Below are 13,921 nucleotides of genomic sequence, written 5' to 3'. Positions count from 1 at the left end.
TTTGTATTGTTCCCTCCAGCAGTATATTAGACTGTGGGATCATTGTGTTTGTATTGTTTCCTCCAGCAGTATATTAGACTGTGGGATCATTGTGTTTGTATTGGTCCCTCCAGCAGTATATTAGACTGTGGGATCATTGTGTTTGTATTGGTCCCTCCAGCAGTATATTAGACTGTGAGATCATTGTGTTTGTATTGTTCCCTCCAGCAGTATATTAGACTGAGATCATTGTGTTTGTATTGTGCCCTCCAGCAGTATATTAGACTGTGAGATCATTGTGTTTGTATTGTTCCCTCCAGCAGTATATTAGACTGTGAGATCATTGTGTTTGTATTGGTCCCTCCAGCAGTATATTAGACTGTGGGATCATTGTGTTTGTATTGTGCCCTCCAGCAGTATATTAGACTGTGAGATCATTGTGTTTGTATTGTTCCCTCCAGCAGTATATTAGACTGTGAGATCATTGTGTTTGTATTGGTCCCTCCAGCAGTATATTAGACTGTGGGATCATTGTGTTTGTATTGGACCCTCCAGCAGTATATTAGACTATGAGATCATTGTGTTTGTATTGTTCCCTCCAGCAGTATATTAGACTGTGAGATCATTGTGTTTGTATTGGTCCCTCCAGCAGTATATTAGACTGTGAGATCATTGTGTTTGTATTGTGCCCTCCAGCAGTATATTAGACTGTGGGATCATTGTGTTTGTATTGTACCCTCCAGCAGTATATTAGACTGTGGGATCATTGTGTTTGTATTGTGCCCTCCAGCAGTATATTAGACTGTGGGAACATTGTGTTTGTATTGGGCCCTCCAGCAGTATATTAGACTGTGAGATCATTGTGTTTGTATTGGTCCCTCCAGCAGTATATTAGACTGTGGGATCATTGTGTTTGTATTGTTCCCTCCAGCAGTATATTAGACTGTGGGATCATTGTGTTTGTATTGTTCCCTCCAGCAGTATGTTAGACTGTGGGATCATTGTGTTTGTATTGTGCCCTCCAGCAGTATATTAGACTGTGGGATCATTGTGTTTGTATTGTGCCCTCCATCAGTATATTAGACTGTGGGATCATTGTGTTTGTATTGGTCCCTCCAGCAGTATATTAGACTGTGAGATCATTGTGTTTGTATTGTTCCCTCCAGCAGTATATTAGACTGTGAGATCATTGTGTTTGTATTGTTCCCTCCAGCAGTATATTAGACTGTGGGATCATTGTGTTTGTATTGGTCCCTCCAGCAGTATATTAGACTGTGAGATCATTGTGTTTGTATTGGTCCCTCCAGCAGTATATTAGACTGTGAGATCATTGTGTTTGTATTGTTCCCTCCAGCAGTATATTAGACTGTGAGATCATTGTGTTTGTATTGTTCCCTCCAGCAGTATATTAGACTGTGAGATCATTGTGTTTGTATTGTTCCCTCCAGCAGTATATTAGACTGTGAGATCATTGTGTTTGTATTGTTCCCTCCAGCAGTATATTAGACTGTGAGATCATTGTGTTTGTATTGTTCCCTCCAGCAGTATATTAGACTGTGAGATCATTGTGTTTGTATTGTGCCCTCCAGCAGTATATTAGACTGTGAGATCATTGTTTTGTATGGGTCCCTCCAGCAGTATATTAGACTGTGAGATCATTGTGTTTGTATTGTTCCCTCCAGCAGTATATTAGACTGTGAGATCATTGTGTTTGTATTGTTCCCTCCAGCAGTATATTAGACTATGAGATCATTGTGTTTGTATTGTTCCCTCCAGCAGTATATTAGACTGTGAGATCATTGTGTTTGTATTGTTCCCTCCAGCAGTATATTAGACTGTGAGATCATTGTGTTTGTATTGTTCCCTCCAGCAGTATATTAGACTGTGAGATCATTGTGTTTGTATGGGTCCCTCCAGCAGTATATTAGACTATGAGATCATTGTGTTTGTATGGGGCCCTCCAGCAGTATATTAGACTGTGAGATCATTGTGTTTGTATTGTTCACTCCAGCAGTATATTAGACTGTGAGATCATTGTGTTTGTATTGCCCCTCCAGCAGTATATTAGACTGTGAGATCATTGTGTTTGTATTGTCCCCTCCAGCAGTATATTAGACTGTGAGATCATTGTGTTTGTATGGGTCCCTCCAGCAGTATATTAGACTGTGAGATCATTGTGTTTGTATTGGTCCCTCCAGCAGTATATTAGACTATGAGATCATTGTGTTTGTATGGGTCCCTCCAGCAGTATATTAGACTGTGAGATCATTGTGTTTGTATTGTTCCCTCCAGCAGTATATTAGACTGTGAGATCATTGTTTTGTATTGTTCCCTCCAGCAGTATATTAGACTGTGGGATCATTGTGTTTGTATTGTTTCCTCCAGCAGTATATTAGACTGTGGGATCATTGTGTTTGTATTGGTCCCTCCAGCAGTATATTAGACTGTGGGATCATTGTGTTTGTATTGGTCCCTCCAGCAGTATATTAGACTGTGAGATCATTGTGTTTGTATTGTTCCCTCCAGCAGTATATTAGACTGAGATCATTGTGTTTGTATTGGTCCCTCCAGCAGTATATTAGACTGTGAGATCATTGTGTTTGTATTGTTCCCTCCAGCAGTATATTAGACTGTGAGATCATTGTGTTTGTATTGGTCCCTCCAGCAGTATATTAGACTGTGAGATCATTGTGTTTGTATTGTTCCCTCCAGCAGTATATTAGACTGTGAGATCATTGTGTTTGTATTGTTCCCTCCAGCAGTATATTAGACTGTGAGATCATTGTGTTTGTATGGGTCCCTCCAGCAGTATATTAGACTGTGGGATCATTGTGTTTGTATTGGACCCTCCAGCAGTATATTAGACTGTGAGATCATTGTGTTTGTATTGTTCCCTCCAGCAGTATATTAGACTGTGAGATCATTGTGTTTGTATTGTTCCCTCCAGCAGTATATTAGACTGTGAGATCATTGTGTTTGTATTGTTCCCTCCAGCAGTATATTTTGATCATTGTGTTTGTATTGTCCCTCCAGCAGTATATTAGACTGTGGGATCATTGTGTTTGTATTGTGCCCTCCAGCAGTATATTAGACTGTGGGATCATTGTGTTTGTATTGTTCCCTCCAGCAGTATATTAGACTGTGAGATCATTGTGTTTGTATTGGTCCCTCCAGCAGTATATTAGACTGTGGGATCATTGTGTTTGTATTGTTCCCTCCAGCAGTATATTAGACTGTGGGATCATTGTGTTTGTATTGTTCCCTCCAGCAGTATATTAGACTGTGGGATCATTGTGTTTGTATTGGTCCCTCCAGCAGTATATTAGACTGTGGGATCATTGTGTTTGTATTGTTCCCTCCAGCAGTATATTAGACTGTGGATCATTGTGTTTCATTGTGCCCTCCAGCAGTATATTAGACTGTGGGATCATTGTGTTTGTATTGGTCCCTCCAGCAGTATATTAGACTGTGAGATCATTGTGTTTGTATTGTTCCCTCCAGCAGTATATTAGACTGTGAGATCATTGTGTTTGTATTGGTCCCTCCAGCAGTATATTAGACTGTGGGATCATTGTGTTTGTATTGGTCCCTCCAGCAGTATATTAGACTGTGAGATCATTGTGTTTGTATTGTTCCCTCCAGCAGTATATTAGACTGTGAGATCATTGTGTTTGTATTGTGTCCCTCCAGCAGTATATTAGACTGTGAGATCATTGTGTTTGTATTGTCCCTCCAGCAGTATATTAGACTGAGATCATTGTGTTTGTATTGGTCCTCCAGCAGTATATTAGACTGTGATCATTGTGTTTGTATTGGTCCCTCCAGCAGTATATTAGACTGTGAGATCATTGTGTTTGTATTGGTCCCTCCAGCAGTATATTAGACTGTGAGATCATTGTGTTTGTATTGGTCCCTCCAGCAGTATATTAGACTGTGAGATCATTGTGTTTGTATTGGTCCCTCCAGCAGTATATTAGACTGTGAGATCATTGTGTTTGTATTGTTCCCTCCAGCAGTATATTAGACTGTGAGATCATTGTGTTTGTATTGTTCCCTCCAGCAGTATATTAGACTGTGGGATCATTGTGTTTGTATTGTCCCTCCAGCAGTATATTAGACTGTGAGATCATTGTGTTTGTATTGGTCCCTCCAGCAGTATATTAGACTGTGAGATCATTGTGTTTGTATTGTTCCCTCCAGCAGTATATTAGACTGTGAGATCATTGTGTTTGTATTGTTCCCTCCAGCAGTATATTAGACTGTGAGATCATTGTGTTTGTATTGTTCCCTCCAGCAGTATATTAGACTGTGAGATCATTGTGTTTGTATTGGTCCCTCCAGCAGTATATTAGACTGTGAGATCATTGTGTTTGTATTGTTCCTCCAGCAGTATATTAGACTGTGAGATCATTGTGTTTGTATTGGTCCCTCCAGCAGTATATTAGACTGTGAGATCATTGTGTTTGTATTGTCCCTCCAGCAGTATATTAGACTGTGAGATCATTGTGTTTGTATTGTCCCTCAGCAGTATATTAGACTGTGAGATCATTGTTTTGTATTGGTCCCTCCAGCAGTATATTAGACTGTGAGATCATTGTGTTTGTATTGTGCCCTCCAGCAGTATATTAGACTGTGAGATCATTGTGTTTGTATTGTTCCCTCCAGCAGTATATTAGACTGTGAGATCATTGTGTTTGTATTGTTCCCTCCAGCAGTATATTAGACTGTGAGATCATTGTGTTTGTATTGTTTCCTCCAGCAGTATATTAGACTGTGAGATCATTGTGTTTGTATTGTTCCCTCCAGCAGTATATTAGACTGTGAGATCATTGTGTTTGTATTGTTCCCTCCAGCAGTATATTAGACTGTGAGATCATTGTGTTTGTATTGTTCCCTCCAGCAGTATATTAGACTGTGAGATCATTGTGTTTGTATTGTTCCCTCCAGCAGTATATTAGACTGTGAGATCATTGTGTTTGTATTGGGCCCTCCAGCAGTATATTAGACTGTGAGATCATTGTGTTTGTATTGTTCCCTCCAGCAGTATATTAGACTGTGAGATCATTGTGTTTGTATTGTTCCCTCCAGCAGTATATTAGACTGTGAGATCATTGTGTTTGTATTGGTCCCTCCAGCAGTATATTAGACTGTGAGATCATTGTTTTGTATTGGTCCCTCCAGCAGTATATTAGACTGTGAGATCATTGTGTTTGTATTGTTCCCTCCAGCAGTATATTAGACTATGAGATCATTGTGTTTGTATGGGTCCCTCCAGCAGTATATTAGACTGTGAGATCATTGTGTTTGTATTGTTCCCTCCAGCAGTATATTAGACTGTGAGATCATTGTTTTGTATTGTTCCCTCCAGCAGTATATTAGACTGTGGGATCATTGTGTTTGTATTGTCCCTCCAGCAGTATATTAGACTGTGGGATCATTGTGTTTGTATTGTCCCTCCAGCAGTATATTAGACTGTGGGATCATTGTGTTTGTATTGGTCCCTCCAGCAGTATATTAGACTGAGATCATTGTGTTTGATTGTTCCCTCAGTATATTGTGAGATTTGTGTTTGTATTGTCCCTCCAGCAGTATATTAGACTGTGAGATCATTGTGTTTGTATTGTTCCCTCCAGCAGTATATTAGACTGTGAGATCATTGTGTTTGTATTGTTCCCTCCAGCAGTATATTAGACTGTGGGATCATTGTGTTTGTATTGTTCCCTCCAGCAGTATATTAGACTGTGAGATCATTGTGTTTGTATTGTTCCCTCCAGCAGTATATTAGACTGTGAGATCATTGTGTTTGTATTGGTCCCTCCAGCAGTATATTAGACTGTGAGATCATTGTGTTTGTATTGGTCCCTCCAGCAGTATATTAGACTATGAGATCATTGTGTTTGTATTGTTCCCTCCAGCAGTATATTAGACTGTGAGATCATTGTGTTTGTATTGGTCCCTCCAGCAGTATATTAGACTGTGAGATCATTGTGTTTGTATTGTTCCCTCCAGCAGTATATTAGACTGTGGGATCATTGTGTTTGTATTGTTTCCTCCAGCAGTATATTAGACTGTGGGATCATTGTGTTTGTATTGTGCCCTCCAGCAGTATATTTGTGGGAACATTGTGTTTGTATTGTTCCCTCCAGCAGTATATTAGACTGTGAGATCATTGTGTTTGTATTGTTCCCTCCAGCAGTATATTAGACTGTGGGATCATTGTGTTTGTATTGTTCCCTCCAGCAGTATATTAGACTGTGGGATCATTGTGTTTGTATTGTTCCCTCCAGCAGTATATTAGACTGTGGGATCATTGTGTTTGTATTGTGCCCTCCAGCAGTATATTAGACTGTGGGATCATTGTGTTTGTATTGTGCCCTCCAGCAGTATATTAGACTGTGGGATCATTGTGTTTGTATTGGTCCCTCCAGCAGTATATTAGACTGTGAGATCATTGTGTTTGTATTGTTCCCTCCAGCAGTATATTAGACTGTGAGATCATTGTGTTTGTATTGTTCCCTCCAGCAGTATATTAGACTGTGGGATCATTGTGTTTGTATTGGTCCCTCCAGCAGTATATTAGACTGTGAGATCATTGTGTTTGTATTGGTCCCTCCAGCAGTATATTAGACTGTGAGATCATTGTGTTTGTATTGTTCCCTCCAGCAGTATATTAGACTGTGAGATCATTGTGTTTGTATTGTTCCCTCCAGCAGTATATTAGACTGTGAGATCATTGTGTTTGTATTGTTCCCTCCAGCAGTATATTAGACTGTGAGATCATTGTGTTTGTATTGTTCCCTCCAGCAGTATATTAGACTGTGAGATCATTGTGTTTGTATTGTTCCCTCCAGCAGTATATTAGACTGTGAGATCATTGTGTTTGTATTGTGCCCTCCAGCAGTATATTAGACTGTGAGATCATTGTGTTTGTATTGTCCCTCCAGCAGTATATTAGACTGTGAGATCATTGTGTTTGTATTGTTCCCTCCAGCAGTATATTAGACTGTGAGATCATTGTGTTTGTATTGTTCCCTCCAGCAGTATATTAGACTGTGAGATCATTGTGTTTGTATTGTTCCCTCCAGCAGTATATTAGACTGTGAGATCATTGTGTTTGTATTGTTCCCTCCAGCAGTATATTAGACTGTGAGATCATTGTGTTTGTATTGTTCCCTCCAGCAGTATATTAGACTGTGAGATCATTGTGTTTGTATTCCCTCCAGCAGTATATTGACTGTGAGATCATTGTGTTTGTATTGTGCCCTCCAGCAGTATATTAGACTGTGAGATCATTGTGTTTGTATTGTTCCCTCCAGCAGTATATTAGACTGTGAGATCATTGTGTTTGTATTGGCCCCTCCAGCAGTATATTAGACTGTGAGATCATTGTGTTTGTATTGTTCCCTCCAGCAGTATATTAGACTGTGAGATCATTGTGTTTGTATTGGTCCCTCCAGCAGTATATTAGACTGTGAGATCATTGTGTTTGTATTGGTCCCTCCAGCAGTATATTAGACTGTGAGATCATTGTGTTTGTATTGGTCCCTCCAGCAGTATATTAGACTGTGAGATCATTGTGTTTGTATTGTTCCCTCCAGCAGTATATTAGACTGTGAGATCATTGTGTTTGTATTGTTCCCTCCAGCAGTATATTAGACTGTGGGATCATTGTGTTTGTATTGTCCCTCCAGCAGTATATTAGACTGTGGGATCATTGTGTTTGTATTGGTCCCTCCAGCAGTATATTAGACTGTGGGATCATTGTGTTTGTATTGGTCCCTCCAGCAGTATATTAGACTGTGAGATCATTGTGTTTGTATTGTCCCTCCAGCAGTATATTAGACTGTGAGATCATTGTGTTTGTATTGTGCCCTCCAGCAGTATATTAGACTGTGAGATCATTGTGTTTGTATTGTTCCCTCCAGCAGTATATTAGACTGTGAGATCATTGTGTTTGTATTGGTCCCTCCAGCAGTATATTAGACTGTGGGATCATTGTGTTTGTATTGTGCCCTCCAGCAGTATATTAGACTGTGAGATCATTGTGTTTGTATTGGTCCCTCCAGCAGTATATTAGACTGTGAGATCATTGTGTTTGTATTGGTCCCTCCAGCAGTATATTAGACTGTGGGATCATTGTGTTTGTATTGACCCTCCAGCAGTATATTAGACTGTGAGATCATTGTGTTTGTATTGTTCCCTCCAGCAGTATATTAGACTGTGAGATCATTGTGTTTGTATTGTTCCCTCCAGCAGTATATTAGACTGTGAGATCATTGTGTTTGTATTGTGCCCTCCAGCAGTATATTAGACTGTGGGATCATTGTGTTTGTATTGTTCCCTCCAGCAGTATATTAGACTGTGGGATCATTGTGTTTGTATTGTGCCCTCCAGCAGTATATTAGACTGTGGGATCATTGTGTTTGTATTGTTCCCTCCAGCAGTATATTAGACTGTGAGATCATTGTGTTTGTATTGTTCCCTCCAGCAGTATATTAGACTGTGGGATCATTGTGTTTGTATTGTTCCCTCCAGCAGTATATTAGACTGTGAGATCATTGTGTTTGTATTGTTCCCTCCAGCAGTATATTAGACTGTGGGATCATTGTGTTTGTATTGTGCCCTCCAGCAGTATATTAGACTGTGAGATCATTGTGTTTGTATTGTTCCCTCCAGCAGTATATTAGACTGTGAGATCATTGTGTTTGTATTGTTCCCTCCAGCAGTATATTAGACTGTGAGATCATTGTGTTTGTATTGTTCCCTCCAGCAGTATATTAGACTGTGAGATCATTGTGTTTGTATTGGTCCCTCCAGCAGTATATTAGACTGTGAGATCATTGTGTTTGTATTGTTCCCTCCAGCAGTATATTAGACTGTGAGATCATTGTGTTTGTATTGTTCCCTCCAGCAGTATATTAGACTGTGGGATCATTGTGTTTGTATTGGTCCCTCCAGCAGTATATTAGACTGTGAGATCATTGTGTTTGTATTGGTCCCTCCAGCAGTATATTAGACTGTGAGATCATTGTGTTTGTATTGTTCCCTCCAGCAGTATATTAGACTGTGAGATCATTGTGTTTGTATTGTTCCCTCCAGCAGTATATTAGACTGTGAGATCATTGTGTTTGTATTGTTCCCTCCAGCAGTATATTAGACTGTGAGATCATTGTGTTTGTATTGTTCCCTCCAGCAGTATATTAGACTGTGAGATCATTGTGTTTGTATTGGTCCCTCCAGCAGTATATTTGTGAGATCATTGTGTTTGTATTGTGCCCTCCAGCAGTATATTAGACTGTGAGATCATTGTGTTTGTATGGGTCCCTCCAGCAGTATATTAGACTGTGAGATCATTGTGTTTGTATTGTTCCCTCCAGCAGTATATTAGATGTGAGATCATTGTGTTTGTATTGTTCCCTCCAGCAGTATATTAGACTGTGAGATCATTGTGTTTGTATTGTTCCCTCCAGCAGTATATTAGACTGTGAGATCATTGTGTTTGTATTGTTCCCTCCAGCAGTATATTAGACTGTGAGATCATTGTGTTTGTATTGTTCCCTCCAGCAGTATATTAGACTGTGAGATCATTGTGTTTGTATTGTTCCCTCCAGCAGTATATTAGACTGTGAGATCATTGTGTTTGTATTGGTCCCTCCAGCAGTATATTAGACTGTGAGATCATTGTGTTTGTATTGTGCCCTCCAGCAGTATATTAGACTGTGAGATCATTGTGTTTGTATTGGTCCCTCCAGCAGTATATTAGACTGTGAGATCATTGTGTTTGTATTGTTCCCTCCAGCAGTATATTAGACTGTGAGATCATTGTGTTTGTATTGTTCCCTCCAGCAGTATATTAGACTGTGAGATCATTGTGTTTGTATTGTTCCCTCCAGCAGTATATTAGACTGTGGGATCATTGTGTTTGTATTGGTCCCTCCAGCAGTATATTAGACTGTGAGATCATTGTGTTTGTATGGGTCCCTCCAGCAGTATATTAGACTGTGAGATCATTGTGTTTGTATTGTTCCCTCCAGCAGTATATTAGACTGTGAGATCATTGTGTTTGTATTGTTCCCTCCAGCAGTATATTAGACTGTGAGATCATTGTGTTTGTATTGTTCCCTCCAGCAGTATATTAGACTGTGAGATCATTGTGTTTGTATTGTTCCCTCCAGCAGTATATTAGACTGTGGGATCATTGTGTTTGTATTGTTTCCCTCCAGCAGTATATTAGACTGTGAGATCATTGTGTTTGTATTGTTCCCTCCAGGAGTATATTAGACTGTGAGATCATTGTGTTTGTATTGTCCCTCCAGCAGTATATTAGACTGTGGGATCATTGTGTTTGTATTGTTCCCTCCAGCAGTATATTAGACTATGAGATCATTGTGTTTGTATTGTTCCCTCCAGCAGTATATTAGACTGTGAGATCATTGTGTTTGTATTGGTCCCTCCAGCAGTATATTAGACTGTGAGATCATTGTGTTTGTATTGTTCCCTCCAGCAGTATATTAGACTGTGGGATCATTGTGTTTGTATTGTTCCTCCAGCAGTATATTAGACTGTGGGATCATTGTGTTTGTATTGTGCCCTCCAGCAGTATATTAGACTGTGGGATCATTGTGTTTGTATTGTCCCTCCAGCAGTATATTAGACTGTGAGATCATTGTGTTTGTATTGTTCCCTCCAGCAGTATATTAGACTGTGAGATCATTGTGTTTGTATTGTCCCTCCAGCAGTATATTAGACTGTGAGATCATTGTGTTTGTATTGTTCCCTCCAGCAGTATATTAGACTGTGAGATCATTGTGTTTGTATTGTTCCCTCCAGCAGTATATTAGACTGTGGGATCATTGTGTTTGTATTGGTCCCTCCAGCAGTATATTAGACTGTGAGATCATTGTGTTTGTATTGTTCCCTCCAGCAGTATATTAGACTGAGATCATTGTGTTTGTATTGGTCCCTCCAGCAGTATATTAGACTGTGAGATCATTGTGTTTGTATTGTTCCCTCCAGCAGTATATTAGACTGTGAGATCATTGTGTTTGTATTGTTCCCTCCAGCAGTATATTAGACTGTGGGATCATTGTGTTTGTATTGTGCCCTCCAGCAGTATATTAGACTGTGAGATCATTGTGTTTGTATTGGGTCCCTCCAGCAGTATATTAGACTGTGAGATCATTGTGTTTGTTTTGGTCCCTCCAGCAGTATATTAGACTGTGGGATCATTGTGTTTGTATTGTTCCCTCCAGCAGTATATTAGACTGTGAGATCATTGTGTTTGTATTGGTCCCTCCAGCAGTATATTAGACTGTGAGATCATTGTGTTTGTATTGTTCCCTCCAGCAGTATATTAGACTGTGAGATCATTGTGTTTGTATTGTTCCCTCCAGCAGTATATTAGACTGTGGAGATCATTGTGTTTGTATTGTTCCCTCCAGCAGTATATTAGACTGTGAGATCATTGTGTTTGTATTGTTCCCTCCAGCAGTATATTAGACTGTGAGATCATTGTGTTTGTATTGTTCCCTCCAGCAGTATATTAGACTGTGAGATCATTGTGTTTGTATTGTTCCCTCCAGCAGTATATTAGACTGTGGGATCATTGTGTTTGTATTGGTCCTCCAGCAGTATATTAGACTGTGAGATCATTGTGTTTGTATTGTTCCCTCCAGCAGTATATTAGACTGTGAGATCATTGTGTTTGTATTGTTCCCTCCAGCAGTATATTAGACTGTGAGATCATTGTGTTTGTATTGTTGCCCTCCAGCAGTATATTAGACTGTGAGATCATTGTGTTTGTATTGTTCCCTCCAGCAGTATATTAGACTGTGAGATCATTGTGTTTGTATTGTTCCCTCCAGCAGTATATTAGACTGTGAGATCATTGTGTTTGTATTGTTCCCTCCAGCAGTATATTAGACTGTGAGATCATTGTGTTTGTATTGTTCCCTCCAGCAGTATATTAGACTGTGAGATCATTGTGTTTGTATTGTTCCCTCCAGCAGTATATTAGACTGTGAGATCATTGTGTTTGTATTGGTCCCTCCAGCAGTATATTAGACTGTGAGATCATTGTGTTTGTATTGGTCCCTCCAGCAGTATATTAGACTGTGAGATCATTGTGTTTGTATTGTTCCCTCCAGCAGTATATTAGACTGTGAGATCATTGTGTTTGTATTGTTCCCTCCAGCAGTATATTAGACTGTGAGATCATTGTGTTTGTATTGTTCCCTCCAGCAGTATATTAGACTGTGAGATCATTGTGTTTGTATTTTCCCTCCAGCAGTATATTAGACTGTGAGATCATTGTGTTTGTATTGTTCCCTCCAGCAGTATATTAGACTGTGGGATCATTGTGTTTGTATTGTTCCCTCCAGCAGTATATTAGACTGTGGGATCATTGTGTTTGTATTGTTCCCTCCAGCAGTATATTAGACTGTGGGATCATTGTGTTTGTATTGTTCCCTCCAGCAGTATATTAGACTGTGAGATCATTGTGTTTGTATTGTTCCCTCCAGCAGTATATTAGACTGTGGGATCATTGTGTTTGTATTGTTGCCCTCCAGCAGTATATTAGACTGTGAGATCATTGTGTTTGTATTGGTCCCTCCAGCAGTATATTAGACTGTGAGATCATTGTGTTTGTATTGTTCCCTCCAGCAGTATATTAGACTGTGGGATCATTGTGTTTGTATTGGTTCCCTCCAGCAGTATATTAGACTGTGGGATCATTGTGTTTGTATTGTTCCCTCCAGCAGTATATTAGACTGTGGGATCATTGTGTTTGTATTGTCCCTCCAGCAGTATATTAGACTGTGAGATCATTGTGTTTGTATTGTTCCCTCCAGCAGTATATTAGACTGTGGGATCATTGTGTTTGTATTGGTCCCTCCAGCAGTATATTAGACTGTGAGATCATTGTGTTTGTATTGGTCCCTCCAGCAGTATATTAGACTGTGGGATCATTGTGTTTGTATTGGTCCCTCCAGCAGTATATTAGACTGTGAGATCATTGTGTTTGTATTGTTCCCTCCAGCAGTATATTAGACTGTGAGATCATTGTGTTTGTATTGTTCCCTCCAGCAGTATATTAGACTGTGAGATCATTGTGTTTGTATTGTTCCCTCCAGCAGTATATTAGACTGTGAGATCATTGTGTTTGTATTGTTCCCTCCAGCAGTATATTAGACTGTGAGATCATTGTGTTTGTATTGGTCCCTCCAGCAGTATATTAGACTGTGAGATCATTGTGTTTGTATTGTTCCCTCCAGCAGTATATTAGACTGTGAGATCATTGTGTTTGTATTGTTCCCTCCAGCAGTATATTAGACTGTGAGATCATTGTGTTTGTATTGTTCCCTCCAGCAGTATATTAGACTGTGAGATCATTGTGTTTGTATTGTTCCCTCCAGCAGTATATTAGACTGTGAGATCATTGTGTTTGTATTGGTCCCTCCAGCAGTATATTAGACTGTGAGATCATTGTGTTTGTATTGTTCCCTCCAGCAGTATATTAGACTGTGAGATCATTGTGTTTGTATTGGTCCCTCCAGCAGTATATTAGACTGTGGGATCATTGTGTTTGTATTGTTCCCTCCAGCAGTATATTAGACTGTGGGATCATTGTGTTTGTATTGTTCCCTCCAGCAGTATATTAGACTGTGGGATCATTGTGTTTGTATTGTTCCCTCCAGCAGTATATTAGACTGTGAGATCATTGTGTTTGTATTGGTCCCTCCAGCAGTATATTAGACTGTGAGATCATTGTGTTTGTATTGTTCCCTCCAGCAGTATATTAGACTGTGAGATCATTGTGTTTGTATTGGTCCCTCCAGCAGTATATTAGACTGTGAGATCATTGTGTTTGTATTGTTCCCTCCAGCAGTATATTAGACTGTGAGATCATTGTGTTTGTATTGTGCCCTCCAGCAGTATATTA

Source organism: Oncorhynchus nerka, linkage group LG8 (assembly GCF_034236695.1).
Source record: "Oncorhynchus nerka isolate Pitt River linkage group LG8, Oner_Uvic_2.0, whole genome shotgun sequence".
Lineage (NCBI taxonomy): Eukaryota > Metazoa > Chordata > Actinopteri > Salmoniformes > Salmonidae > Oncorhynchus > Oncorhynchus nerka.
This window is presented reverse-complemented; position numbering follows the sequence as displayed.